This window comes from Schistocerca gregaria, chromosome 7 (assembly GCF_023897955.1).
Source record: "Schistocerca gregaria isolate iqSchGreg1 chromosome 7, iqSchGreg1.2, whole genome shotgun sequence".
In the NCBI taxonomy this organism is placed as follows: domain Eukaryota; kingdom Metazoa; phylum Arthropoda; class Insecta; order Orthoptera; family Acrididae; genus Schistocerca; species Schistocerca gregaria.
In genome coordinates this window covers 6,265,793-6,290,792 of record NC_064926.1, presented here as the reverse complement: position 1 = coordinate 6,290,792, position 25,000 = coordinate 6,265,793, and the positions used below count along the sequence as shown (strand labels likewise).

General features: G+C 45.5%; 2 non-coding genes across 2 annotated transcripts; both read right to left on the bottom strand.

The window, feature by feature from the left end:
• Positions 1-3,339: 3,339 nt before the first annotated feature.
• On the bottom strand, positions 3,340-3,412 carry Trnak-cuu (transfer RNA lysine (anticodon CUU)). Its single transcript has one exon. It is a non-coding gene; the product is annotated as a tRNA-Lys (tRNA).
• A 2,971-nt stretch (positions 3,413-6,383) lies between these two features.
• Trnak-cuu (transfer RNA lysine (anticodon CUU)) lies at positions 6,384-6,456 on the bottom strand. The gene has a single exon. It is a non-coding gene; the product is annotated as a tRNA-Lys (tRNA).
• Positions 6,457-25,000: the final 18,544 nt, after the last annotated feature.

Genomic DNA, 25,000 nt, shown 5'->3' with positions numbered 1-25,000 from the left:
TCTTGGGTACTTCGTCCTTTCGGTCGTCTGCATCATCAGACTTCAGCTGACAGCACTTCATATTACCGGCTAATATTTGCAGCTATGGCGACCCATTACTGCTTGGCTACACATCTGACACGTAAGCGATGTGCTCTCCAGACAACAACACTTGCATTTCAGAACATGTCTTCCACACATGTCTACAAAATCACCTTCGCATTCAAATACAGTTTCTTTGTGACTGACAGAGACGTAGGCAAAGTTTAAAGTTGCTATTTCCATTACATCCCCTTAATCAGAAAAACGGTAATTTACATCTGCAGCGGAACAAAATTCCGTTCCGCCCAGCGTGTGGCTCGACCCCACGACCCTAGGAATAAGAGCCTGACGCTCTACCGACTGAGCTAGCCGGCTACCTCGATGAATACCTGCCGGATAGCACGTCACACAGTACTCGTTTGGGTTGGGTGGTCCCATACAGAATCTCTCCATGCTGCCTAATGTTTTCCTAACGTCACACTCGTCACGTACTTCACTTTTATGTCATAATCATTTCTGAGAGGTAAGGAAATGGCATGACAGCATGCAGAGCTAGTGGCGTCAAAATTAACACACATACTTTATGTGACTCAAAAGCCGAACGAGTTACTTTCCGACGTTGTTTTAGATGTGCAAGTGCCAGTCAAAACTCGCGGTGTCGGCACTCTGCAAACCATTTCGCTAGTTAACACCGGTCTTGTTGTGTGTGTTTCAAGCTCAAGAGCATTTCGAAGCAAAAAATGGTCAACAGCAACATTCAGACTGTTTCGTACTGTTCAATTGCTACATTAAAACGGTATGTTTCTTTTTCAGAACTGGAAAAAAACGAGCGTGACAACATTCGAACCTGTAATCATCAGATCCGAAGTCCGACGCCTTATCCATTAGGCCACATGGTCACTGACGACCAGCTATATCATGTATACGACTCATCTCGAAACGCTCACACCCATGAGGATTTGTGTTTTCGTTTTACAAAGCCGCTGCCCCTTGCTCTCTCCCACCCATTCGTTACATACAACCTCTTACGAGACCGACCAAATATAGACTGAGAAACAAGACCACACACTTTGTGCATTCGGAATCGAAGGCAGGGCGTCCCTCGCCGCATTTGCTACGATGGCCATTTGCTAGTTCTGCAGAAGCGGCGGCGACGACGACGACGACGACGACGACGACGACGACCGCGAGAGGCTCTGAGATATGTGAGAAATACATCTATAAAATGTAATTCAGAGTGCCTCGTCCCACTTTATGCTGTACCGCTTTGGCAAATGCTTTATCTGCGCCATTCGCCTTCATCACATCTGAGAGTAATTCTTAAAAAAAACGCCTGTCGCTAATTGTTCGTCATCACAGATACTGTTTGCTATACGGCCACGACGCGCAACTGATTTCCAAAATTCATCTTTCTCCTGTGTGGATGGAACGTCCGATGCCTGGTTTATTAGAGCAGTGCTCTACCACTGAGCTAAAGAGGCGCGGCCTAGCGGTACTCTTGGGTACTTTGTCCTTACGGTCGTCTGCATCATCAGACTTCAGCTGACAACACTTCATATTACCGGCTAATATTTGCAGCTATGGCGACCCATTACTGCTTGGCTACACATCTGACACGTAACCGATGTGCTCTCCAAACAACAACACTTGCATTTCAGAACATGTCTTCCACACATGTCTACAAAATCACCTTCACATTCAAATACAGTTTCCTTGTGACTGACAGAGACGTAGGCAAAGTTTAAAGTTGCTATTTCCATTACATCTCCTTAATCAGAAAAACGGTAATTTACATCTGCAGCGGAACAAAATTCCGTTCCGCCCAGCGTGTGGCTGGAACCCACGACCCTAGGATTAAGAGCCTGACGCTCTACCGACTGACCTAGCCGGCTACCTCGGTAAATACCTTCCGGATAGCACGTCACACAGTACTCGTTTGGGTTGGGTGGTCCCATACAGAATCTCTCCATGCTGCCTAATGTTTTCCTAACGTCACACTCGTCACGTACTTCACTTTTATGTCATAATCATTTCTGAGAGGTAAAGAAATTGCATGACAGCATGCAGAGCTAGTGGCGTCAAAATTAACACACATACTTTATGTGACTCAAAAGCCGAACGAGTTACTTTCCGACGTTGTTTTAGATGTGCAAGTGCCAGTCAAAACTCGTGGTGTCGGCACTCTGCCGACCATTTCGCTAGTTAACACCGGTCTTGTAGTGTGTGTTTCAAGCTCAAGAGCATTTCGAAGCAAAAAATGGTCAACAGCAACATTCAGACGGTTTCGTACTGCTCAATTGCTACATTAAAACGGTATGTTTCTTTTTCAGAACTGGAAAAAAACGAGCGTGACAACATTCGAACCTGTAATCATCAGATCCGAAGTCCGACGCCTTATCCATTAGGCCACATGGTCACTGACGACCAGCTATATCATGTATACGACTCATCTCGAAACGCTCACACCCCTGAGGATTTGTGTTTTCGTTTTACAAAGCCGCTGCCCCTTGCTCTTTGCCACCCATTCGTTACATTCAACCTCTTACGAGACCGACCAAATATAGACTGAGAAACAAAACCACACACTTTATGCATTCGGAATCGAAGGCAGGGCGTCCCTCGCCGCATTTGCTACGATGGCCATTTGCTAGTTCTGCAGAAGCGGCGGCGGCGGCGACGACGACCGCGAGAGGCTCTGAGATATGTGAGAAATACATCCATAAAATTTAATTCAGAGTGCCTCGTCCCACTTTATGCTGTACCGCTTTGGCAAATGCTTTATCTGCGCCATTCGCCTTAATCACATCTGAGAGTAATTCTTAAAAAAAACGCCTGTCGTTAATTGTTCGTCATCACAGATACTGTTTGCTATACGGCCACGACGCGCAACTGTTTTCCAAAATTCATCTTTCTCCTGTGTGGATGGAACGTCCGATGACTGGTTTGTTAGAGCAGTGCTCTACCACTGAGCTAAAGAGGCGCGGCCTAGCGGTGCCCTTGGGTACTTCGTCCTTACGGTCGTCTGCATCATCAGACTTCAGCTGACAACACTTCATATTACCGGCTAATATTTGCAGCTATGGCGACCCATTACTGCTTGGCTACACATCTGACACGTAACCGATGTGCTCTCCAAACAACAACACTTGCATTTCAGAACATGTTTTCCACACATGTCTACAAAATCACCTTCACATTCAAATACAGTTTCCTTGTGACTGACAGAGACGTAGGCAAAGCTTAAAGTTGCTATTTCCATTACATCTCCTTAATCAGAAAAACGGTAATTTACATCTGCAGCAGAACAAAATTCCGCTACGCCCAGCGTGTGGCTCGAACCCACGACCCTAGGATTAAGAGTCTGACGCTCTACCGACTGAGCTAGCCGGCTACCTCGGTGAATACCTTCCGGATAGCACGTCACACAGTACTCGTTTGGGTTGGGTGGTCCCATACAGAATCTCTCCATGCTGCCTAATGTTTTCCTAACGTCACACTCGTCACGTACTTCACTTTTATGTCATAATCATTTCTGAGAGGTAAAGAAATTGCATGACAGCATGCAGAGCTAGTAGCGTCAAAATTAACACACATACTTTATGTGACTCAAAAGCCGAACGAGTTACTTTCCGACGTTGTTTTAGATGTGCAAGTGCCAGTCAAAACTCGCGGTGTCGGCACTCTGCCGACCATTTCGCTAGTTAACATCGGTATTGTTGTGTGTGTTTCAAGCTCAAGAGCATTTCCAAGCAAAAAATGGTCAACAGCAACATTCAGACGGTTTCGTACTGCTCAATTGCTACATTAAAACGGTATGTTTCTTTTTCAGAACTGGAAAAAAACGAGCGTGACAACATTCGAACCTGTAATCATCACATCCGAAGTCCGACGCCTTATCCATTAGGCCACATGGTCACTGACGACCAACCATATCATGTATACGACTCATCTCGAAACGCTCACACCCCTGAGGATTTGTGTTTTCGTTTTACACAGCCGCTGCCCCTTGCTCTTTCCCACCCATTCGTTACATTCAACCTCTTACGAGACCGACCAAATATAGACTGAGAAACAAGACCACACACTTTGTGCATTCGGAATCGAAGGCAGGGCGTCCCTCGCCGCATTTGCTACGATGGCCATTTGCTAGTTCTGCAGAAGCGGCGGCGGCGGCGGCGACGACGACGACGACGACGACGACGACGACGACCGCGAGTGGCTCTGAGATATGTGAGAAATACATCTATAAAATGTAATTCAGACTGCCTCGTCCCACTTTATGCTGTACCGCTTTGGCAAATGCTTTATCTGCGCCATTCGCCTTAATCACATCTGAGAGTAGTTCTTAAAAAAAACGCCTGTCGCTAATTGTCCGTCATCATAGATACTGTTTGCTATACGGCCACGACGCGCAACTGATTTCCAAAATTCATCTTTCTCCTGTGTGGATGGAACGTCCGATGCCTGGTTTATTAGAGCAGTGCTCTACCACTGAGCTAAAGAGGCGCGGCCTAGCGGTACACTTGGGTACTTCGTCCTTACGGTCGTCTGCATCATCAGACTTCAGCTGACAACACTTCATATTACCTGCTAATATTTGCAGCTATGGCGACCCATTACTGCCTGGCTACACGTCTGACACGTAACCGATGTGCTCTCCAAACAACAACACTTGCATTTCAGAACATGTCTTCCACACATGTCTACAAAATCACCTTCACATTCAAATACAGTTTCCTTGTGACTGACAGAGACGTAGGCAAAGCTTAAAGTTGCTATTTCCATTACATCTCCTCAATCAGAAAAACGGTAATTTACATCTGCAGCGGAAGAAAATTCCTCTCCGCCCAGCGTGAGGCTCGAACCCACGACCCTAGGATTAAGAGTCTGACGCTCTACCGACTGACCTAGCCGGCTACCTCGGTGAATACCTGCCGCATAGCACGTCACACAGTACTCGTTTGGGTTGGGTGGTCCCATACAGAATCTCTCCATGCTGCCTAATGTTTTCCTAACGTCACACTCGTCACGTACTTCACTTTTATGTCATAATCATTTCTGAGAGGTAAAGAAATTGCATGACAGCATGCAGAGCTAGTGGCGTCAAAATTAACACACATACTTTATGTGACTCAAAAATCCGAACGAGTTACTTTCCGACGTTGTTTTAGATGTGCAAGTGCCAGTCAAAACTCGCGGTGTCGGCACTCTGCCGACCATTTCGCTAGTTAACACCGGTCTTGTTGTGTGTGTTTCAAGCTCAAGAGCATTTCCAAGCAAAAAATGGTCAACAGCAACATTCAGACGGTTTCGTACTGCTCAATTGCTACATTAAAACGGTATGTTCCTTTTTCAGAACTGGAAAAAAACGAGCGTGACAACATTCGAACCTGTAATCATCAGATCCGAAGTCCGACGCCTTATCCATTAGGCCACATGGTCACTGACGCCCAACCATATCATGTATACGACTCATCTCGAAACGCTCACACCCCTAAGGAATTGTGTTTTCGTTTTACACAGCCGCTGCCCCTTGCTTTTTCCCACCCATTCGTTAATTCAACCTCTTACGAGACCGACCAAATATAGACTGAGAAACAAGACCGCACACTTTGTGCATTCGGAATCGAAGGCAGGGCGTCCCTCGCCGCATTTGCTACGATGGCCATTTGCTAGTTCTGCATAAGCGGCGGCGGCGACGACGACGACGACGACGACGACGACGACCGCGAGAGGCTCTGAGATATGTGAGAAATACATCTATAAAATGTAATTCAGACTGCCTTGTCCCACCATATGCTGTACCGCTTTGGCAAATGCTTTATCTGCGCCATTCGCCTTAATCACATCTGAGAGTAATTCTTTAAAAAAAACGCCTGTCGCTAATTGTTCGTCATCACAGATACTGTTTGCTATACGGCCACGACGCGCAACTGATTTCCAAAATTCATCTTTCTCCTGTGTGGATGGAACGTCCGATGCCTAGTTTATTAGAGCAGTGCTCTACCACTGAGCTAAAGAGGCGCGGCCTAGCGGTACTCTTGGGTACTTCGTCCTTACGGTCGTCTGCATCATCAGACTTCAGCTGACAACACTTCATATTACCGGCTAATACTTACAGCTATGGCGACCCATTACTGCTCGGCTACACATCTGACACGTAACCGATGTGCTCTCCAAACAACAACACTTGCATTTCAGAACATGTCTTCCACACATGTCTACAAAATCACCTTCACATTCAAATACAGTTTCCTTGTGACTGACAGAGACGTAGGCAAAGTTTAAAGTTGCTATTTCCATTGCATCTCCTTAATCAGAAAAACGGTAATTTACATCTGCAGCGGAACAAAATTCCGTTCCGCCCAGCGTGTGGCTCGAACCCACAACCCTAGGATTAAGAGTCTGACGCTCTACCGACTGAGCTAGCCGGCTACCTCGGTGAACACCTTCCGGATAGCAAGTCACACAGTACTCGTTTGGGTTGGGTGGTCCCATACAGAATCTCTCCATGCTGCCTAATGTTTTCCTAACGTCACACTCGTCACGTACTTCACTTTTATGTCATAATCATTTCTGAGAGGTAAAGAAATTGCATGACAGCATGCAGAGCTAGTGGCGTCAAAATTAACACACATACTTTATGTGACTCAAAAGTCGAACGAGTTACTTTCCGACGTTGTTTTAGATGTGCAAGTGCCAGTCAAAACTCGCGGTGTCGGCACTCTGCCGACCATTTCGCTAGTTAACACCGGTCTTGTTGTGTGTGTTTCAAGCTCAAGAGCATTTCGAAGCAAAAAATGGTCAACAGCAACATTCAGACGGTTTCGTACTGCTCAATTGCTACATTAAAACGGTATGTTTCTTTTTCAGAACTGGAAAAAAAAAGAGCGTGACAACATTCGAACCTGTAATCATCAGATCCGAAGTCCGACGCCTTATCCATTAGGCCACATGGTCACTGACGACCAACCATATCATGTATACGACTCATCTCGAAACGCTCACACCCCTGAGGATTTGTGTTTTCGTTTTACACAGCCGCTGCCCCTTGCTCTTTCCCACCCATTCGTTACATTCAACCTCTTACGAGACCGACCAAATATAGACTGAGAAACAAGACCACACACTTTGTGCATTCGGAATCGAAGGCAGGGCGTCCCTCGCCGCATTTGCTACGATGGCCATTTGCTACTTCTGCAGAAGCGGCGGCGGCGACGACGACGACGACGACGACCGCGAGTGGCTCTGAGAAATGTGAGAAATACATCTATAAAATGTAATTCAGACTGCCTCGTCCCACTTTATGCTGTACCGCTTTGGCAAATGCTTTATCTGCGCCATTCGGCTTAATCACATCTGAGAGTAATTCTTAAAGCAAACGCCTGTCGCTAATTGTTCGTCATCACAGATACTGTTTGCTATACGGCCACGACGCGCAACTGATTTCCAAAATTAATCTTTCTCATGTGTGGATGGAACGTCCGATGCCTGGTTTATTAGAGCAGTACTCTACCACTGAGCTAAAGAGGCGCGGCCTAGCGGTACTCTTGGGTACTTCGTCCTTACCGTCGTCTGCATTATCAGACTTCAGCTGACAACACCTCATATTACCGGCTAATATTTGCAGCTATGGCGACCCATTACTGCTTGGCTACACATCTGACTCGTAACCGATGTGCTCTCCAAACAACAACACTTGCATTACAGAACATGTCTTCCACACATGTCTACAAAATCACCTTCACATTCAAATACAGTTTCCTTGTGACTGACAGAGACGTTGGCAAAGTTTAAAAGTTGCTATTTCCATTACATCTCCTTAATCAGAAAAACGGTAATTTACATCTGCAGCGGAACAAAATTCCGTTCCGCCCAGCCTTTGGCTCGAACCCACGACCCTAGGATTAAGAGTCTGACGCTCTACCGACTGAGCTAGCCGGCTACCTCGGTGAATACCTGCCGGATAGCACGTCACACAGTACTCGTTTGGGTTAGGTGGTCCCATACAGAATCTCTCCATGCTGCCTAATGTTTTCCTAACGTCACACTCGTCACGTACTTCACTTTTATGTCATAATCATTTCTGAGAGGTAAAGAAATTGCATGACAGCATGCAGAGCTAGTGGCGTCAAAATTAACACACATACTTTATGTGACTCAAAAGCCGAACGAGTTACTTTCCGACGTTGTTTTAGATGTGCAAGTGCCAGTCAAAACTCGCGGTGTCGGCACTCTGCCGACCATTTCACTAGTTAACACCGGTCTTGTTGTGTGTGTTTCAAGCTCAAGAGCACTTCCAAGCAAAAAATGGTCAACAGCAACATTCAGACGGTTTCGTACTGCTCAATTGCTACATTAAAACGGTATGTTTCTTTTTCAGAACTGGAAAAAAACGAGCGTGACAACATTCGAACCTGTAATCATCAGATCCGAAGTCCGACGCCTTATCCATTAGGCCACATGGTCACTGACGACCAACTATATCATGTATACGACTCATCTCGAAACGCTCACACCCCTGAGGATTTGTGTTTTCGTTTTACAAAGCCGCTGCCCCTTGCTCTTTCCCACCCATTCGTTACATTCAACCTCTTACAAGACCGACAAAATATAGACTGAGAAACAAGACCACACACTTTGTGCATTCGGAATCGAAGGCAGGGCGTCCCTCGCCGCATTTGCTATGATGGCCATTTGCTAGTTCTGCAGAAGCGGCGGCGGCGACGACGAAGACGACGACGACGACGACGACCGCGAGAGGCTCTGAGATATGTGAGAAATACATCTATAAAATGTAATTCAGACTGCCTCGTCCCACTTTATGCTGTACCGCTTTGGCAAATGCTTTATCTGCGCCATTCGGCTTAATCACATCTGAGAGTAATTCTTAAAAAAAAAACGCCTGTCGCTAATTGTTCGTCATCACAGATACTGTTTGCTATACGGCCACGACGCGCAACTGCTTTCCAAAATTAATCTTTCTCATGTGTGGATGGAACGTCCGATGCCTGGTTTATTAGAGCAGTACTCTACCACTGAGCTAAAGAGGCGCGGCCTAGCGGTACTCTTGGGTACTTCGTCCTTACGGTCGTCTGCATTATCAGACTTCAGCTGACAACACCTCATATTACCGGCTAATATTTGCAGCTATGGCGACCCATTACTGCTTGGCTACACATCTGACTCGTAACCGATGTGCTCTCCAAACAACAACACTTGCATTACAGAACATGTCTTCCACACATGTCTACAAAATCACCTTCACATTCAAATACAGTTTCCTTGTGACTGACAGAGACGTAGGCAAAGTTTAAAAGTTGCTATTTCCATTACATCTCCTTAATCAGAAAAACGGTAATTTACATCTGCAGCGGAACAAAATTCCGCTCCGCCCAGCCTTTGGCTCGAACCCACGACCCTAGGATTAAGAGTCTGACGCTCTACCGACTGAGCTAGCCGGCTACCTCGGTGAATACCTGCCGGATAGCACGTCACACAGTACTCGTTTGGGTTAGGTGGTCCCATACAGAATCTCTCCATGCTGCCTAATGTTTTCCTAACGTCACACTCGTCACGTACTTCACTTTTATGTCATAATCATTTCTGAGAGGTAAAGAAATTGCATGACAGCATGCAGAGCTAGTGGCGTCAAAATTAACACACATACTTTATGTGACTCAAAAGCCGAACGAGTTACTTTCCGACGTTGTTTTAGATGTGCAAGTGCCAGTCAAAACTCGCGGTGTCGGCACTCTGCCGACCATTTCACTAGTTAACACCGGTCTTGTTGTGTGTGTTTCAAGCTCAAGAGCACTTCCAAGCAAAAAATGGTCAACAGCAACATTCAGACGGTTTCGTACTGCTCAATTGCTACATTAAAACGGTATGTTTCTTTTTCAGAACTGGAAAAAAACGAGCGTGACAACATTCGAACCTGTAATCATCAGATCCGAAGTCCGACGCCTTATCCATTAGGCCACATGGTCACTGACGACCAACTATATCATGTATACGACTCATCTCGAAACGCTCACACCCCTGAGGATTTGTGTTTTCGTTTTACAAAGCCGCTGCCCCTTGCTCTTTCCCACCCATTCGTTACATTCAACCTCTTACAAGACCGACAAAATATAGACTGAGAAACAAGACCACACACTTTGTGCATTCGGAATCGAAGGCAGGGCGTCCCTCACCGCATTTGCTATGATGGCCATTTGCTAGTTCTGCAGAAGCGGCGGCGGCGACGACGAAGACGACGACGACGACGACGACGACCGCGAGAGGCTCTGAGATATGTGAGAAATACATCTATAAAATGTAATTCAGACTGCCTCGTCCCACTTTATGCTGTACCGCTTTGGCAAATGCTTTATCTGCGCCATTCGCCTTAATCACATCTGAGAGTAATTCTTAAAAAAAAACGCCTGTCGCTAATTGTTCGTCATCACAGATACTGTTTGCTATACGGCCACGACGCGCAACTGATTTCCAAAATTCATCTTTCTCATGTGTGGATGGAACGTCCGATGCCTGGTTTATTAGAGCAGTGCTCTACCACAGAGCTAAAGAGGCGCGGCCTAGCGGTACTCTTGGGTACTTCGTCCTTACGGTCGTCTGCATCATCAGACTTCAGCTGACTACACTTCATATTACCGGCTAATATTTGCAGCTATGGCGACCCATTACTGCTTGGCTACACATCTGACACGTAACCGATGTGCTCTCCAAACAACAACACTTGCATTTCAGAACATGTCTTCCACACATGTCTACAAAATCACCTTCACATTCAAATACAGTTTCCTTGTGACTGACAGAGATGTAGGCAAAGTTTAAAGTTGCTATTTCCATTACATCTCCTTAATCAGAAAAACGGTAATTTACATCTGCAGCGGAACAAAATTCCGTTCCGCCCAGCGTGTGGCTCGAACCCACGACCCTAGGATTAAGAGTCTGGCGCTCTACCGACTGACCTAGCCGGCTACCTCGGTGAATACCTGCCGGATAGCACGTCACACAGTACTCGTTTGGGTTGGGTGGTCCCATACAGAATCTCTCCATGCTGCCTAATGTTATCCTAACGTCACACTCGTCACGTACTTCACTTTTATGTCATAATCATTTCTGAGAGGTAAAGAAATTGCATGACAGCATGCAGAGCTAGTGGCGTCAAAATTAACACACATACTTTATGTGACTCAAAAGCCGAACGAGTTACTTTCCGACGTTGTTTTAGATGTGCAAGTGCCAGTCAAAACTCGCGGTGTCGGCACTCTGCCGACCATTTCGCTAGTTAACACCGGTATTGTTGTGTGTGTTTCAAGCTCAAGAGCATTTCCAAGCAAAAAATGGTCAACAGCAACATTCAGACGGTTTCGTACTGCTCAATTGCTACATTAAAACGGTATGTTTCTTTTTCAGAACTGGAAAAAACGAGCGTGACAACATTCGAACCCGTAATAATCAGATCGGAAGTCCGACGCCTTATCCATTAGGCCACATGGTCACTTACGACCAACTATATCATGTATACGACTCATCTCGAAACGCTCACACCCCCTGAGGATTGGTGTTTTCGTTTTACACAGCCGCTGCCCCTTGCTCTTTCCCACCCATTCGTTACATTCAATCTCTTACGAGACCGACCAAATATAGACTGAGAAACAAGACCACACACTTTGTGCATTCGGAATCGAAGGCAGGGCGTCCCTCGCCGCATTTGCTACGATGGCCATTTGCTAGTTCTGCAGAAGCGGCGGCGGCGACGTCGACGACGACGACGACCGCGATAGGCTCTGAGATATGTGAGAAATACATCTATAAAATGTAATTCAGACTGCCTCGTCCCACTTTATGCTGTACCGCTTTGGCAAATGCTTTATCTGCGCCATTCGCCTTAATCACATCTGAGAGTAATTCTTAAAAAAAACGCCTGTCGCTAATTGTTCGTCATCACAGATACTGTTTGCTATACGGCCACGACGCGCAACTGATTTCCAAAATTCATCTGTCTCCTGTGCGGATGGAACGTCCGATGCCTGGTTTATTAGAGCAGTGCTCTACCACTGAGCTAAAGAGGCGTGGACTAGCGGTACTCTTGGGTACTTCGTCCTTACGGTCGTCTGCATCATCAGACTTCAGCTGATAACACTTCATATTACCGGCTAATATTTGCAGCTATGGCGACCCATTACTGCTTGGCTACACATCTGACACGTAACCGATGTGCTCTCCAAACAACAACACTTGCATTTCAGAACATGTCTTCCACACATGTCTACAAAATCACCTTCACATTCAAATACATTTTCCTTGTGACTGACAGAGACGTAGGCAAAGTTTAAAGTTGCTATTTCCATTACATCTCCTTAATCAGAAAAACGGTAATTTACATCTGCAGCGGAACAAAACTCCGTTCCGCCCAGCGTGTGGCTCGAACCCACGACCATAGGACTAGGAGTGTGACGCTCTACCGACTGAGCTAGCCGGCTACCTCGGTGAATACCTGCCGGATAGCACGTCACACAGTACTCGTTTGGGTTCGGTGGTCCCATACAGAATCTCTCCATGCTGCCTAATGTTTTCCTAACGTCACACTCGTCACGTACTTCACTTTTATGTCATAATCATTTCTGAGAGGTAAAGAAATTGCATGACAGCATGCAGAGCTAGTGGCGTCAAAATTAACACACATACTTTATGTGAGTCAAAAGCCGAACGAGTTACTTTCCGACGTTGTTTTAGATGTGCAAGTGCCAGTCAAAACTCGCGGTGTCGGCACTCTGAGGACCATTTCGCTAGTTAACACCGGTCTTGTTGTGTGTGTTTCAAGATCAAGAGCATTTCCAAGCAAAAAATTGTCAACAGCAACATTCAGACGGTTTCGTACTGCTCAATTGCTACATTAAAATGGTATGTTTCTTTTTCAGAACTGGAAAAAAACGAGCGTGACAACATTCGAACCTGTAATCATCAGATCCGAAGTCCGACGCCTTATCCATTAGGCCACATGGTCACTGACGACCAACTATATCATGTATACGACTCATCTCGAAACGCTCACACCCCTAAGGATTTGTGTTTTCGTTTTACAAAGCCGCTGCCCCTTGCTCTTTCCCACCCATTCGTTACATTCAACCTCTTACGAGACCGACCAAATATAGACTGAGAAACAAGACCACACACTTTGTGCATTCGGAATCGAAGGCAGGGCGTCCCTCGCCGCATTTGCTACGATGGCCATTTGCTACTTCTGCAGAAGCGGCGGCGGCGACGTCGACGACCGCGAGAGGCTCTGAGATATGTGAGAAATACATCTATAAAACGTAATTCAGACTGCCTCGTCCCACTTTATGCTGTACCGCTTTGGCAAATGCTTTATCTGCGCCATTCGCCTTAATCACATCTGAGAGTAATTCTTAAAAAAAACGCCTGTCGCTAATTGTTCGTCATCACAGATACTGTTTGCTATACGGCCACGACGCGCAACTGATTTCCAAAATTCATCTTTCTCCTGTGTGGATGGAACGTCCGATGCCTGGTTTATTAGAGCAGTGCTCTACCACTGAGCTAAAGAAGCGCGGCCTAGCGGTACTCTTGGGTACTTCGTCCTTACGGTCGTCTGCATCATCAGACTTCAGCTGACAACACTTCATATTACCGGCTAATATTTGCAGCTATGGCGACCCATTACTGCTTGGCTACACATCTGACACGTAACCGATGTGCTCTCCAAACAACATCACTTGCATTTCAGAACATGTCTTCCACACATGTCTACAAAATCACCTTCACATTCAAATACAGTTTCCTTGTGACTGACAGAGACGTAGGCAAAGTTTAAAGTTGCTATTTCCATTACATCTCCTTAATCAGAAAAATGGTAATTTACATCTGCAGCGGAAAAAAATTCCGCTCCGCCCAGCCTTTGGCTCGAACCCACGACCCTAGGATTAAGAGTCTGACGCTCTACTGACTGAGCTAGCCGGCTACCTCGGTGAATACCTGCCGGATAGCACGTCACACAGTACTCCTTTGGGTTGGGTGGTCCCATACAGAATCTCTCCATGCTGCCTAATGTTTTCCTAACGTCACACTCGTCACGTACTTCACTTTTATGTCATAATCATTTCTGAGAGGTAAAGAAATTGCATGACAGCATACAGAGCTAGTGGCGTCAACATTAACACACATACTTTATGTGACTCAAAAGCCGAACGAGTTACTTTCCGACGTTGTTTTAGATGTGCAAGTGCCAGTCAAAACTCGCGGCGTCGGAACTCTGCCGACCATTTCGCTAGTTAACACCGGTCTTGTTGTGGGTGTTTCAAGCTCAAGAGCATTTCCAAGCAAAAAATGGTCAACATCAACATTCAGACGGTTTCGTACTGCTCAGTTGCTACATTAAAACGGTATGTTTCTTTTTCAGAACTGGAAAAAAACGAGCGTGACAACATTCGAACGTGTAATCATCAGATCCGAAGTCCGACGCCTTATCCATTAGGCCACATGGTCACTGACGACCAACTATATCATGTATACGACTCATCTCGAAACGCTCACACCCCCTGAGGATTTGTGTTTTCGTTTTACAAAGCGGCTGCTCCTTGCTCTTTCCCACCCATTCGTTACATTCAACCTCTTACGAGACCGACCAAATATAGACTGAGAAACAAGACCACACACTTTGTGCATTCGGAATCGAAGGCAGGGCGTCCCTCGCCGCATTTCCTACGATGGCCATTTGCTACTTCTGCAGAAGCGGCGGCGGCGACGTCGACGACGACGACGACCGCGATAGGCTCTGAGATATGTGAGAAATACATCTATAAAATGTAATTCAGACTGCCTCGTCCCACTTTATGCTGTACCGCTTTGGCAAATGCTTTATCTGCGCCATTCGCCTTAATCACATCTGAGAGTAATTCTTAAAAAAAACGCCTGTCGCTAATTGTTCGTCATCACAGATACTGTTTGCTATACGGCCACGACGCGCAACTGATTTCCAAAATTCATCTGTCTCCTGTGCGGATGGAACGTCCGATGCCTGGTTTATTAGAGCAGTGCTCTACCACTGAGCTAAAGAGGCGCGTCCTAGCGGTACTCTTGGGTACTTCGTCCTTACGGTCGTCTGCATCATCAGACTTCAGCTGACAACACTTCATATTACCGGCTAATATTTGCAGCTATAGCGACCCATTACTGCTTGGCTACACATCTGACACGTAACCGATGTGCTCTCCAAACAACAACACTTGCATTTCAGAACATGTCTTCCACACATGTCTACAAAATCACCTTCACATTCAAATACAGTTTCCTTGTGCCTGACTGAGACGTAGGCAAAGTTTAAAGTTGCTATTTCCATTACATCTCCTTAATCAGAAAAACGGTAATTTACATCTGCAGCGGAACAAAATTTCGTTCCGCCCAGCGTGTGGCTCGAACCCACGACCCTAGGATTAAGAGTCTGACACTGTACCGACTGAGCTAGCCGGCTACCTCGGTGAATACCTGCCGGATAGCACGTCACACAGTACTCGTTTGGGTTGGGTGGTCCCATACAGAATCTCTCCATGCTGCCTAATGATTTCCTAACGTCACACTCGTCACGTACTTCACTTTTATGTCATAATCATTTCTGAGAGGTAAAGAAATTGCATGACAGCATGAAGAGCTAGTGGCGTCAAAATTAACACACATACTTTATGTGACTCAAAAGCCGAACGAGTTACTTTCCGACGTTGTTTTAGATGTGCAAGTGCCAGTCAAAACTCGCGGTGTCGGCACTCTGAAGACCATTTCGCTAGTTAACACCGGTCTTGTTGTGTGTGTTTCAAGCTCAAGAGTATTTCCAAGCAAAAAATGGTCAACAGCAACATTCAGACGGTTTCGTACTGCTCAGTTGCTACATTAAAACGGTATGTTTCTTTTTCAGAACTGGAAAAAAACGAGCGTGACAACATTCGAACCTGTAATCATCAGCTACGAAGTCCGACGCCTTATCCATTAGGCCACATGGTCACTGACGACCAACTATATCATGTATACGACTCATCTCGAAACGCTCACACCCCTGAGGATTTGTGTTTTCGTTTTACAAAGCCGCTGCCCCTTGCTCTTTCCCACCCATTCGTTACATTCAACCTCTTACGAGACCGACCAAATATAGACTGAGAAACAAGACCACACACTTTGTGCATTCGGAATCGAAGGCAGGGCGTCCCTCGCCGCATTTGCTACGATGGCCATTTGCTACTTCTGCAGAAGCGGCGGCGGCGACGACGAAGACGTCGACGACGACGACCGCGAGAGGCTCTGAGATATGTGAGAAATACATCTATAAAATGTAATTCAGACTGCCTCGTCCCACTTTATGCTGTACCGCTTTGGCAAATGCTTTATCTGCGCCATTCGCCTTAATCACATCTGAGAGTAATTCTTAAAAAAAACGCCTGTCGCTAATTGTTCGTCATCACAGATACTGTTTGCTATACGGCCACGACGCGCAACTGATTTCCAAAATTCATCTTTCTCCTGTGTGGATGGAACGTCCGATGCCTGGTTTATTAGAGCAGTGCTCTACCACTGAGCTAAAGAGGCGCGGCCTAGCGGTACTCTTGGGTACTTCGTCCTTACGGTCGTCTGCATCATCAGACTTCAGCTGACAACACTTCATATTACCGGCTAATATTTGCAGCTATGGCGACCCATTACTGCTTGGCTACACATCTGACACGTAACCGATGTGCTCTCCAAACAACAACACTTGCATTTCAGAACATGTCTTCCACACATGTCTACAAAATCACCTTCACATTCAAATACAGTTTCCTTGTGACTGACAGAGACGTAGGCAAAGTTTAAAGTTGCTATTTCCATTACATCTCCTTAATCAGAAAAACGGTAATTTACATCTGCAGCGGAACAAAATTCCGTTCCGCCCAGTGTGTGGCTCGAACCCACGACCCTAGCATTAAGAGTCTGACACTCTACCGACTGAGCTAGCCGGCTACCGCGGTGAATACCTGCCGGATAGCACGTCACACAGTACTCGTTTGGGTTGGGTGGTCCCATACAGAATCTCTCCATGCTGCCTAATGTTTTCCTAACGTCACACTCGTCACGTACTTCACTTTTATGTCATAATCATTTCTGAGAGGTAAAGAAATTGCATGACAGCATGCAGAGCTAGTGGCGTCAAAATTAACACACATACTTTATGTGACTCAAAAGCCGAACGAGTTACTTTCCGACGTTGTTTTAGATGTGCAAGTGCCAGTCAAAACTCGCGGTGTCGGCACTCTGCCGACCATTTCGCTAGTTAACACCGGTCTTGTTGTGTGTGTTTCAAGCTCAAGAGCATTTCCAAGCAAAAAATGGTCAACAGCAACATTCAGACGGTTTCATACTGCTCAATTGCTACATTAAAACGGTATGTTTCTTTTTCAGAACTAGAAAAAAACGAGCGTGACAACATCCGAACCTGTAATCATCAGATCCGAAGTCCGACGCCTTATCCATTAGGCCACATGGTCACTGACGTCGAACTATATCATGTATACGACTCATCTCGAAACGCTCACACCCCTGAGGATTTGTGTTTTCGTTTTACAAAGCCGCTGCCCCTTGTTCTTTCCCACCCATTCGTTACATTCAACCTCTTACGAGACCGACCAAATATAGACTGAGAAACAAGACCACACACTTTGTGCATTCGGAATCGAAGGCAGGGCGTCCCTCGCCGCATTTGCTACGATGGCCATTTGCTAGTTCTGCAAAAGCGGCGGCGGCGACGACGACGACGACGACGACGACGACGACCGCGAGAGGCTCTGAGATATGTGAGAAATACATCTATAAAATGTAATTCAGACTGCCTCGTCCCACTTTATGCTGTACCGCTTTGGCAAATGCTTTATCTGCGCCATTCGCCTTAATCACATCTGAGAGTAATTCAAAAAAAAAACGCCTGTCGCTAATTGTTCGTCATCACAGATACTGTTTGCTATACGGCCACGACGCGCAACTCATTTCCAAAATTCATCTTTCCCCTGTGTGGATGGAACGTCCGATGCCTGGTTTATTAGAGCAGTGCTCTAACACTGAGCTAAAGAGGCGCGTCCTAGCGCTACTCTTGGGTACTTCGTCCTTACGGTCGTCTGCATCATCAGACTTCAGCTGACAACACTTCATATTACCGGCTAATATTTGCAGCTATGGCGACCCATTACTGCTTGGCTACACATCTGACACGTAACCGATGTGCTCTCCAAACAACAACACTTGCATTTCAGAACATGTCTTCCACACATGTCTACAAAATCACCTTCACATTCAAATACAGTTTCCTTGTGACTGACAGAGACGTAGGCAAAGTTTAAAGTTGCTATTTCCATTACATCTCCTTAATCAGAAAAACGGTAATTTACATCTGCAGCGGAACAAAATTCCGTTCCGCCCAGCGTGTGGCTCGAACCCACGACCCTAGGACTAAGAGTGTGACGCTCTACCGACTGAGCTAGCCGGCTACCTCGGTGAATACCTGGCGGATAGCACGTCACACAGTACTCGTTTGGGTTGGGTGGTCCCATACAGAATCTCTCCATGCTGCCTAATGTTTTCCTAACGTCACACTCGTCACGTACTTCACTTTTATGTCATAATCATTTCTGAGAGGTAAAGAAATTGCATGACAGCATGCAGAGCTAGTGGCGTCAAAAATAACACACATACTTTATGTGACTCAAAAGCCGAACGAGTTACTTTCCGACGTTGTTTTAGATGTGCAAGTGCCAGTCAAAACTCGCGGTGTCGGCACTCTGCCGACCATTTCGCTAGTTAACACCGGTATTGTTGTGTGTGTTTCAAGCTCAAGAGCATTTCCAAGCAAAAAATGGTCAACAGCAACATTCAGACGGTTTCGTACTGCTCAATTGCTACATTGAAACGGTATGTTTCTTTTTCAGAACTGGAAAAAAACGAGCGTGACAACATTCGAACGTGTAATCATCAGATCCGAAGTCCGACGCCTTATCCATTAGGCCACATGGTCACTGACGACCAACTATATCATCTATATGACTCATCTCAAAACGCTCACACCCCTGAGGATTTGTGTTTTCGTTTTACACAGCCGCTGCCCCTTGCTCTTTCCCACCCATTCGTTACATTCAACCTCTTACGAGACCGACCAAATATAGACTGAGAAACAAGACCACACACTTTGTGCATTCGGAATCGAAGGCAGGGCGTCCCTCGCCGCATTTGCTACGATGGCCATTTGCTACTTCTGCAGAAGCGGCGGCGGCGACGTCGACGACGACGACGACGACGACGACGACGACGACCGCGAGAGGCTCTGAGATATGTGAGAAATACATCTCTAAAATGTAATTCAGACTGCCTCGTCCCACTTTATGCTGTACCGCTTTGGCAAATGCTTTATCTGCGCCATTCGCCTTAATCACATCTGAGAGTAATTCTTAAAAAAAACGCCTGTCGCTAATTGTTCGTCATCACAGATACTGTTTGCTATACGGCCACGACGCGCAACTGATTTCCAAAATTCATCTGTCTCCTGTGTGGATGGAACGTCCGATGCCTGGTTTATTAGAGCAGTGCTCAACCACTGAGCTAAAGAGGCGCGGCCTAGCGGTACTCTTGGGTACTTCGTCCTTACGGTCGTCTGCATCATCAGACTTCAGCTGACAACACTTCATATTACCGGCTAATATTTGCAGCTATGGCGACCCATTACTGCTTGGCTACACATCTGACACGTAACCGATGTGCTCTCCAAACAACAACACTTGCATTTCAGAACATGTCTTCCACACATGTCTACAAAATCACCTTCACATTCAAATACAGTTTCCTTGTGACTGACAGAGACGTAGGCAAAGTTTAAAGTTGCTATTTCCATTACATCTCCTTAATCAGAAAAACGGTAATTTACATCTGCAGCGGAACAAAATTCCGTTCCGCCCAGTATGTGGCTCGAACCCACGACCTTAGCATTAAGAGTCTGACACTCTACCGACTGAGCTTGCCGGCTACCTCGGTGAATACCTGCCGGATAGCACGTCACACAGTACTCGTTTGGGTTGGGTGGTCCCATACAGAATCTCTCCATGCTGCCTAATGTTTTCCTAACGTCACACTCGTCACGTATTTCACTTTTATGTCATAATCATTTCTGAGAGGTAAAGAAATTGCATGACAGCATGCAGAGCTAGTGGCGTCAAAATTAACACACATACTTTATGTGACTCAAAAGCCGAACGAGTTACTTTCCGACGTTGTTTTAGATGTGCAAGTGCCAGTCAAAACTCGCTGTGTCGGCACTCTGCCGACCATTTCGCTAGTTAACACCGGTCTTGTTGTGTGTGTTTCAAGCTCAAGAGCATTTCCAAGCAAAAAATGGTCAACAGCAACATTCAGACGGTTTCATACTGCTCAATTGCTACATTGAAACGGTATGTTTCTTTTTCAGAACTGGAAAAAAACGAGCGTGACAACATTCGAACCTGTAATCATCAGATCCGAAGTCCGACGCCTTATCCATTAGGCCACATGGTCACTGACGACCAACTATATCATGTATACGACTCATCTCAAAACGCTCACACCCCTGAGGATTTGTGTTTTCGTTTTACAGAGCCGCTGCCCCTTGCTCTTTCCCACCCATTCGTTACATTCAACCTCTTACAAGACCGACCAAATATAGACTGAGAAACAAGACCACACACTTTGTGCATTCGGAATCGAAGGCACGGCGTCCCTCGCCGCATTTGCTACGATGGCCATTTGCTACTTCTGCAGAAGCGGCGGCGACGACGACGACGACGACGACCGCGAGAGGCTCTGAGATATGTGAGAAATACGTCTATAAAATGTAATTCAGACTGCCTCGTCCCACTTTATGCTGTACCGCTTTGGCAAATGCTTTATTTGCGCCATTCGCCTTAATCACATCTGAGAGTAATTCTTAAAAAAAACGCCTGTCGCTAATTGTTCGTCATCACAGATACTGTTTGCTATACGGCCACGACGCGCAACTGATTTCCAAAATTCATCTTTCTCCTGTGTGGATGGAACGTCCGATGCCTGGTTTATTAGAGCAGTGCTCTACCACTGAGCTAAAGAGGCGCGGCCTAGCGGTACTCTTGGGTACTTCGTCCTTACGGTCGTCTGCATCATCAGACTTCAGCTGACAACACTTCATATTACCGGCTAATATTTGCAGCTATGGCGACCCATTACTGCTTGGCTACACATCTGACACGTAACCGATGTGCTCTCCAAACAACAACACTTGCATTTCAGAACATGTCTTCCACACATGTCTACAAAATCACCTTCACATTCAAATACAGTTTCCTTGTGACTGACAGAGACGTAGGCAAAGTTTAAAGTTGCTATTTCCATTACATCTCCTTAATCAGAAAAACGGTAATTTACATCTGCAGCGGAAAAAAATTTCGTTCCGCCCAGCGTGTGGCTCGACCCCACGACCCTAGGATTAAGAGTCTGACACTCTACCGACTGAGCTAGCCGGCTACCTCGGTGAATACCTGCCGGATAGCACGTCACACAGTACTCGTTTGGGTTGGGTGGTCCCATACAGAATCTCTCCATGCTGCCTAATGTTTTCCTAACGTCACTCTCGTCACGTACTTCACTTTTATGCCATAATCATTTCTGAGAGGTAAAGAAATTGCATGAGAGCATGCAGAGCTAGTGGCGTCAAAATTAACACACATACTTTATGTGACTCAAAAGCCGAACGAGTTACTTTCCGACGTTGTTTTAGATGTGCAAGTGCCAGTCAAAACTCGCAGTGTCGGCACTCTGCCGACCATTTCGCTAGTTAACACCGGTCTTGTTGTGTGTGTTTCAAGCTCTAGAGCATTTCCAAGCAAAAAATGGTCAACAGCAACATTCAGACGGTTTCGTACTGCTCAATTGCTACACTAAAACGGTATGTTTCTTTTTCAGAACTGGAAAAAAACGAGCGTGACAACATTCGAACCTGTAATCATCAGCTCCGAAGTCCGACGCCTTATACATTAGGCCACATGGTCACTGACGACCAACTATATCATGAATACGACTCATCTCGAAACGCTCACACCCCTGAGGATTTGTGTTTTCGTTTTACAAAGCCGCTGCCCCTTGCTCTTTCCCACCCATTCGTTACATTCAACCTCTTACGAGACCGACCAAATATAGACTGAGAAACAAGACCACACACTTTGTGAATTCGGAATCGAAGGCAGGGCGTCCCTCGCCGCATTTGCTACGATGGCCATTTGCTAGTTCTGCAAAAGCGGCGGCGGCGACCACGACGATGACGACGACCGCGAGAGGCTCTGAGATATGTGAGAAATACATCTATAAAATGTAATTCAGACTGCCTCGTCCCACTTTATGCTGTACTGCTTTGGCAAATGCTTTATCTGCGCCATTCGCCTTAATCACATCTGAGAGTAATTCTTAAAAAAAACGTCTGTCGCTAATTGTTCGTCATCACAGATACTGTTTGCTATACGGCCACGACGCGCAACTGATTTCCAAAATTCATCTTTCTCCTGTGTGGATGGAACGTCCGATGCCTGGTTTATTAGAGCAGTGCTCTACCACTGAGCTAAAGAAGCGCGGCCTAGCGGTACTCTTGGGTACTTCGTCCTTACGGTCGTCTGCATCATCAGACTTCAGCTGACAACACTTCATATTACCGGCTAATATTTGCAGCTATGGCGACCCATTACTGCTTGGCTACACATCTGACACGTAACCGATGTGCTCTCCAAACAACAACACTTGCATTTCAGAACATGTCTTCCACACATGTCTACAAAATCACCTTCACATTCAAATACAGTTTCCTTGTGACTGACAGAGACGTAGGCAAAGTTTAAAGTTGCTATTTCCATTACATCTCCTTAATCAGAAAAACGGTAATTTACATCTGCAGCGGAACAAAATTCCGTTTCGCCCAGGGTGTGGCTCGAACCCACGACCCTAGGATTAAGAGTCTGACGCTCTACCGACTGAGCTAGCCGGCTACCTCGGTGAATAACTGCCGGATAGCACGTCACACAGTACTCGTTTGTGTTGGGTGGTACCATACAGAATCTCTCCATGCTGCCTAATGTTTTCCTAACGTCACACTCGTCACGTACTCACTTTTATGTCATAATCATTTCTGAGAGGTAAAGAAATTGCATGACAGCATGCAGAGCTAGTGGCGTCAAAATTAACACACATACTTTATGTGACTCAAAAGCCGAACGAGTTACTTTCCGACGTTGTTTTAGATGTGCAAGTGCCAGTCAAAACTCGCGGTGTCAGCACTCTGAGGACCATTTCGCTAGTTAACACCGGTCTTGTTGTGTGTGTTTCAAGCTCAAAAGCATTTCCAAGCAAAAAATGGTCAACAGCACATTCAGACGGTTTCGTACTGCTCAATTGCTACATTAAAACGGTATGTTTCTTTTTCAGAACTGGAAAAAAACGAGCGTGACAACATTCGAACCTGTAATCATCAGCTCCAAAGTCCGACGCCTTATCCATTTTTTTTTTCTTTTTTATGTTTTTTTTTCTTTTTTTTTTTTTTTCGAGGGGAACGCCGCATTTACGACTAACACTCTCTGTTTGTAGCTCACACTACCGAAGAAACAGTTTGGTGCCGTAGGTGCGCTTGTGTTTAATGCAAATTTTTGATTTCACTTAGAAGAACACGGCCAGTATCGTGCTGTTGCACATTACAAAGGATCTCAATGATATGCATGGTGCTCCAGAGAAGCGACAAAATCTGTGTCAGGAGTGGGATTCGAACCCACACCCTCATTCGAGGACCAGAAGGCTCTAGCTGCTACTGCAGCCAAGGTTGTTCCTTGAGTCTGGCGCCTTAGACCGCTTTTTTTTTTTTTTTTTTTTTTTTTTACCGAGACTCGAACTCGTATCGCTGGATTCAAAGTCCAGAATGCTAACCATTACACCATTTTTTTTTTTTTTTTTATATATAAGCAGCATGAGGCAGGCGGAGGCAAAGCGGGCAGGGGTCAAAATCTCGAGGCCTGGCCGCGATGTGTCCACCCAGTCCTGTTGCTGAGGCGTGTCTTTATCATAGTTTTCAATAAGAAATTTTACATCTTGTGTATACGTAGATATATGCTGTTTTGCCTTCGAAATCCTGAACCAAAAGATGCTTCATTTGAAACAAAAAATTTATGTCATGCCGAGGCAATAGAGATTGAAGGTTATAGCTTTTGTGCTTTTTTTTTTTTTTTTTTTTTTTTTTTTTTTTTTTTTTTTCTCATCCACTGCTTCTCGGCAACCTAGCATACTTCTTTGTAATATATAATAAAGTTGTAGGAAGTAGTGGACCCTGAACCTGTATATTATTTTTTAAATTTCTGTTTAGTTTTTTTATTGTTATTATTATTATTTTTGTTTGTTTGTTATTTTTTTTATTGTAAAAGAAAAATCTTCATGGAATGTGAAGAAGGAATTTTATGTTAAGGCACTAATTCCATAGCCTCCTTTCCTTCTTGAGATTAATAATAATAATAAAAAAGTATGTTCCCTTCCATGGAAACAAATGAGACTTCCTTCTCAGTCATAAAATGAATGTATAAGAAAACAATTTATCTTTAACCCTGCGATACTGGCTTTCGGCTTCGGCTTCTTCTGTGCAATAAACAAAATAGCCTTCTTTGCCAGCAGAGGATAAGTGATTGTAATATGAAACTGTAAAATTGTACTTCTCCCCAATTGTTTTTGTTTAAGCGTCGTTTCGCTTAAATAAACGATTTTTGTTTATCTCGTTGGCTTGTCAACCAATGCCCAGTCGCTCGAATACAATTTTAAGCATATTGCCGTAGTTTTTCTTGTGGTCTTTATATTTCAGGGCGTTATAAAAAGCACACTTCAAGTACATGTAAAAATCAGTGGAATTGTCATTTCCCAG